Below are 6,902 nucleotides of genomic sequence, written 5' to 3' on the forward strand. Positions count from 1 at the left end.
GAAACAGACACAGTAACAAACGGACACAGTGCGAAACGGACACAGTAACAAACGGACACAGACCAAATGCGCACAGAGCGAAACGGACACAGTGTGAAACGGACACAGACCAAATGCGCACAGAGCGAAACGGACACAGTGTGAAACGGACACAGACCAAATGCGTACACTGCACATGCGCACGGACCAAATGCATACACGGAAAGTCGCAAACCCATGTGATGCAGTGAATGCTTTGCACGCACACACACACACACACACACACACACACACACACGGGGGGGGTGCAAGGGGGGCCTTCGGCCCCCCTCCCGCATCCACCCCGTCCAAGTCGCTAACCTATGTGGACTTTACTCTGCTTGCAATGTACATGGATTGCATTTGGTCCGTGCGCACGTGCAGTGTGCGCATGTGCAGTGTGCGCATTTGGTCCGTGTGCATTTGGTCCGTGCGCATTTGGTCTGTGTCTGTTTCGCACTGTGTCCGTTTCGCTCTGTGCGCATTTGGTCTGTGTCCGTTTGTTACTGTGTCCGTTTCGCACTGTGTCCGTTTTGCTCTGTGCGCATTTGGTCTGTGTCCGTTTGTTACTGTGTCCGTTTGTTACTGTGTCCGTTTATTACTGTGTCCGTTTGGTCTGTGTCCGTTTGTTACTGTGTCCGTTTCACTCAGCCTGCTGTGTCCGTTTATTACTGTGCGTATCTGGGACGCTCTCTTACCGTTCGCTCATCGCCGAAAGCCGTTGACACGGCACGTCGACGACGCGTGAGATGAAGCAGCGAAAACTCGTGTTTAAAACTCGAGCTCTAAACAAGTACCAAAACCCGCTATAAACCAATATAGGCAATTTCATTTTTATCTTCACATTTAACAATTTCATCGATCCTATTTTAATTATTATTATTATATTACAATAATATTTTTTAAGTGTATCTGCAATTTCTTGGATAAAATATATTGAAGATATTTTCTGAAATGTTTCTGCTATAGATGCATAGATATGTTTCAGAAATATTTCAGTAATATTATCAAAATATTACTAAAATCAAAAAGATTGCACTTGAAATAATCGCGGACATTGAAACATTGCAGAAGTGTTGCAGAAATAGTCGTGAAATATTTCTGTGATATTGCTGTATACAATGTAACATTAAAAAAAAAATTTTTTTAAACATTACATGCCGAGTGGGTAAAATCACAACAAAATTACCTTTTTTAAAAAACGGTACAAAAAAGCACTACCAAATACATGCGCGCAAAAAACGCCCTCAAAAATGTATTTTTCTTGTACAAAACAATTTAGATTTTACACAAAATCTGATAAATATTAAGTTTTTTCTCTACAAAAGCAATGATATGCAGAAAATGCGCCAACTATAAAAATCGATGTTTATATGAAATAGAAATAGTTTGGTTTTTTGTTAAGCTCACATCAGACTAGAAATTGATATTGAGGTTGATTGCAAATATTACAAATAAAACTTGACGCTGCTAAATGGAATAATTCTTTTTTTCTTATGCGTGCATCTGAATGTGTGTGTGTGTGTGTGTGTGTTTATGTGCGTTTAGTATTAGCAGCGCCAAGTTTTTGTAGTAAAATTTTTATTTATAATGTTTGTGATCAATCTCAATATCAATCTCTAGTCTAATGCAGGCTTAACAAAAAACTAAACTATAAATGCCAGCCAAAGAATAATAATAAAAAAGTAGATGTTCCATTTTGTATAACATCCATTTTTATAGTTGGCGCATTTTCTTTATACCATTACTTTTGTAAAAAAAAAAAAACTAAATACTTTTATTTTGTAGTGTCAAATCTAAGTTGTTTTGTACAAAAACACATTTTTGAGGGCGTTTTTGGCGTATATTTGGCGTATACTTGGTGCTTTTTGTATCTTTTTTAAAGTTTAAGTTTACGAAAAGAACTCATTGCACCCCGTGAAGCGCGTCAAAATATGAAAATTTTTAAAGATAAGACACGTTTTAAAGAGATGCCAAAAAGAGAAAAGGAGGGGATTAAAATCTAACAAATGCTCTTTAAAGTAGAGCGCATTCTACTTATCTATCTAATGTATTAGAAATTAATACTGTTCATATTACGTTGATTTAAAAAATTTTATTATTTTGGTAATGTTGGTCATACAAAATGTAATTTTTTAATGATTTTCGTTAATAAAATATTCAATTTTGAAAGATACGTTTATATTTCAGCACGCTTTTATTGCTTTTATTTATATAATTTAATAATAACTTTTGTTTGTACTAGAATAATATAATCATTTTTTATATTTTTTGGGATACAATAATCCAATTTTCAAATTACTCCAACACGTATTACAAGTTTAAAAATTTGCAGTTAAAGTTATAGATATTTATGCAATTAGTGTGATAAATCGGCTAAATGCCCGTAAGTCAGTCTTACAGTGTAAGTGCGGAATATGGACACACGAACCGAAAGCGAGTGTCCAGTTGTCCACCCGCACGAGCGGGCAATAGCCAATGCTATCCGCACATGTCGCATACAGTATTTTTTGTTAACTGTACTTCGAAATATTATTTCTTTTGTGTAAAGTACGTGAGAAAAGGACAATTTTTTATGCACTGGTAGCAAAAAGACTATTTTCACGTACTTTTTATATATTTCAGTCAAAGACCCGGAACAAATCAAATTCGGTTCTGGTTACGGTTTAATAAAATATTTTGAAATGATTCTGATTTCAGTTTCTTGACAAATATGAGAACCCAAAACCGTTTGAATTACGGTTTTCCCAGTTACGGTTCCAGTTCTTTATTCTAATAATATTATTTAATAAGTAATTATATATTATAATATTAATTATTAGTATTTAATAATATTTATAAATAATTAAATATGGTGAAAGGAATAAATTTTTATTGTCCCACCAATAAATTTATTACTTCAAAAAGAGAAGATCGAATAAATAAGAGAAATAAGAAAGAAAGAAGCAAAAAAACAGGAGTAATTAGACAATAATTCATGAAATTGCAAATAAAAAGAAACAAGCAAAATGTGTACAATAGTTTTTATATCCAGAGTATACAGAAAACACAACTATATAACAAAAATAATAGAAGAAGTAGTGAATTATTAAATAAATATAATTTAATAAGTAATATTATTTTTACTTATCTTGAAAACATATTTAGAATTTATATATAAATATGAGTTATTTATTTTAAAGTAATAAAAATTTTAACACAAATGAAAATAAAGATATGTAAAAAATATTAATCGTTTACCTGCCATAAAGATTTAGGATCACTCGTTTCAATTTCTGGATAAATTTATCTATCAGATTAGCATGTATTTATCTTTTATATTATTATATATAAATTATTATGCGCTACTAGTATGTCTTCTATTCATGGTAAAATAACTTCTATGACACTGTCAATTTAATAGATGTAGTTCCTTAGAATTCAATAAAGAAACGAATTTATGAAATAATACTTATTTAATGAATACTATTATTTTCGAATAATGATGGTTTTTCTATTTTTTAATTATTTTTCTTTGACTTTTTAAACATATTCTTATATTTACTTTCTTCCGATCTTTTTTTCCATTTCTGGCGTCCTAAAACATTTATATTACAAAAATTAAAACAAAAAAACAGAAAAGAAAATTCTAAAATGCAATTAAATGTAATAAAAAAATAAAATATAGAACAAATAAAAATAAAAAATAAATAAATAACCCTATTTACGACAGAATATCTTATTAGCTCTAACAAGCAATTGATTTTCCAACATAAAATTAAAAAATATTATGTAGAAATAAATTGAACCGAAAAAATATACCGGAAGAAATCGTAAATAATTTAATGGTTCCAATTATAGTTCCGGTGCTGTAAATTTAATAAATTTAGCAGACTATGGTTACGGTTTCTGCGCTGTCTAGGTTCCTGATCACAGTATAACTACAATACGAGAAGCGCCGGAGAAGTTTTATTAAATATGTTATAAAAACTTTCAACCCTCAAAAAGAATTTTTTTGCCGAATATGATTAATATTCATTTAAATATAAAATATGTATGAGAAAAATTCTATAATATAAAAATTTCTATTTTTATTAAAATTCAAACATGATTTAATTTTTATATATATATGAAAATTCTATCACTATATTTATTTAAAGGATTTTTTTACATTGTTAACTATACGAACTTGATGTAAAAATTAATAAATTGAAAATTGAAAATAAATCTAATACATATAATGGACATCAAAATTTAAAAAATATATTAAATTTTTTATAAATTCTTGTTTAAAAGTCTTTCACATTATTATATGATACTGAATATAAATCTAATATTAAAATTTACGTATTTATAAACTCTGTTTAAAAGTTAAATGTCTTAATAATATACTTAGATTGCTATGAAATTTTTTCAATGCGTACGAAAAAATACTCCTTTTTGTAACTTTAACTGCAAATTAAAAAAAATTGAGATATAATGAATATTATGAGATTATATTATATTATGAGATATTATGAAGCAATTTGGAAACTGAATTAATATGCATTGTCCAAAATACTACTAAAAATAACTGATTTCGTTCTGATATTTTTAAAAATTATGTTATCGTTACTTTATATGTTATGACAGACTAATTCGTAAAAGAAAGAAAGTTTTAGGAAGACGATCTCGTATTACCAGCGTGGCTCACTTTTCGTTTCTCTGCCTTAGTAATTCTCCCATTTTAGTGTCGCACATGCAGTTTTTCTCTCTGTCCAGATAAAAACAAAATTATTTCTGACATCATTTATTCAGCATTTTGATTCGGTTCGATTTATTGTTGAAAATGCTCACTTTTCTCTGAAGAAATTGACGTAAAAAAATAACATCCCAGTGAATCCGATAATAAATTTTCCAAAATACCAAACAAAATTGGTCGTGCAATCTGGCATTCTGAATATTCCAATTCGAAATTTCGAGTGACTGATTGTGAATTAATAGTTCGATACAGTTCAATATTTAGGAAAGATTTTTCTTTTTACTCTTTTATTTAAAATTTACATTACTAGGCACGCTCCGCGCGCGTTATTCAGTTTTTAATTTTTTATTTTTTTAAATTTAAATTACAATGATAATTATAATTTGACAGATGTCAAAATTTAGTTGCTGTAATAGTTACTCTTGTAAAGCGAAGTAAGCGCAGCAAGAGAACCAATCAGCATCGCGAGAAACTGTCAACAATAAAATCAGTAACATCTCTTTTGTCGGATATCGGAATCCAACCGATAGTTCAATGAGAGATTTTCTTTTTCGAAAATGAAATTTTTTCATTGAACCATTTACATTACAGACAACTATGTAGTCGACTGACTTATTAAATTCTTTTATTAAGTTAACGCATTAACGCTTCAAGCAGACACATTTTTAACAAAATTTTCAGCGACTTTATTTGCAATGTTCAAGGTCTATAAAACATTTGAAAAGTATTATTTCTTATGTAAAATTTTACGCTCTTTTAGAATCTATCATCAAAATTTGTATAAAATAAAGTCCAAAAAAATTATGGCAATTTTTATGTAGAAAAATGCGAGAAAATCGCAAAAACTTGTTTTTTAATATTTTTTTTTCACATCAAAATAGTACAAAACTCCAGCTCTTTTCGCAACCATCGGTGCACAAAATAGTTGTACTTTAAGAATATATTTTTCCAATTTGTCAAAATTATCATAAACCTTATTAAAAGGGAACCCAACCTTGATCTTAACACATGTTGTCAAGGTCACCCTCCTGAGTGATGTTTAAGAGATTTTAGCCGGCGCTCGTGATTTGTTAAAAAGTTATATAAATAACAAGAATAAACAAAAAAAGTTTTATAAATACGATACATAATATCTCTGCTTTACTTAAAGTCGCAAACCCATGTGGTGCAGAGAACGCGTATGCGGGGTACAGGGGGGAGGCTTCGTCCTCTCCCTACATCCCCGTATTAATTTTTATAAAGTATAATTTATGCGTGCTGCCCTTGCACTCCGCCCGCGCGTTCTTTGTACCACATGGGTTTGCAACTTTACATAAAAATTCAGAATAATAATAAATTAATAGACTTTTTTATTTTAAAGCACGCATAAATGCGTACTTTATTTTAATAATGAGATCATTATTTGTTGGGGCTGGGTCCCCTTTTGTTAAGATTTACCTATATTTCTTTATAGGATTTAGATTAGGATAATAACGATTAAGTAGGATAATGATAAAGGATTTAGATATAGGATAATAATACATTAGTAGATTTTCTTATTTTAAAGCACGCAAAAGTGCGTGCTTTATAAAAATTAGTACGGAGATGTAGGGAAAGGGGGAAGCTCTTGCCTTGCACCCCGCCCACGCATTCTTTGCACCACATGGGTTTGCAACTTTAAATAAAGCAGAGACATGATGTATCGTATTTATGAAACTTTTTTTGTTAATAACTTTAATAACTTAACATTAATAACTCAGGAGGACAACATATGTCAACATATGTCAAGATTAAATTATTGGGGCTGGATCCCCTTTTGTTAAGGTTTATCTTATCATTTTTGTTAAAAAATGGCGGCTACATTGCAAAAATTTACGAACTGTCGTATTTTTTCCACAATAATTCATAAATTTCGAATAACTAGCAGCTTATTATCACTAAAAATAATGCGATTCGCAATTTATTTTCGATCAAATACACAATTTTTAACCCTCAATCCCTTCCGTGTTTTTCGGCACCTTCTATCCCTCCCTATGGGTCGTTTTCGTCCTCGCCCTTATAACCATATAAATAATAGTTTAAAAAATCTGAAAAAAATCATGTACTCTTTAAACATTTCTCTTTAAAAAACTACTATTATATTAGCCCCCTCTCCTAAATTTAGTATGTATTTTTTAATAAACAA

At 30.2% G+C, this 6,902-nt stretch overlaps 1 long non-coding RNA gene across 3 annotated transcripts in view; it reads right to left on the minus strand.

Annotated features, from left to right (window-relative positions):
• Positions 1-4,852, minus strand: part of LOC118646265 — a 43,688-nt gene extending 38,836 nt beyond the window's left edge. For 2 of the 3 annotated variants that reach the window (XR_004963804.1, XR_004963803.1), the window contains exons 1-2: positions 4,834-4,852; positions 4,691-4,750 (exon numbers count right to left, since the gene is read on the minus strand). This is a non-coding gene — a long non-coding RNA (uncharacterized LOC118646265). Of the gene's footprint in view, positions 1-4,677; positions 4,751-4,833 lie in introns of all 3 variants that reach the window. The other variant, XR_004963805.1, reaches the window with a different exon arrangement.
• Positions 4,853-6,902: the final 2,050 nt, after the last annotated feature.

The sequence above is a fragment of the Monomorium pharaonis genome, chromosome 6, assembly GCF_013373865.1.
Source record: "Monomorium pharaonis isolate MP-MQ-018 chromosome 6, ASM1337386v2, whole genome shotgun sequence".
NCBI classification, from domain to species: domain Eukaryota; kingdom Metazoa; phylum Arthropoda; class Insecta; order Hymenoptera; family Formicidae; genus Monomorium; species Monomorium pharaonis.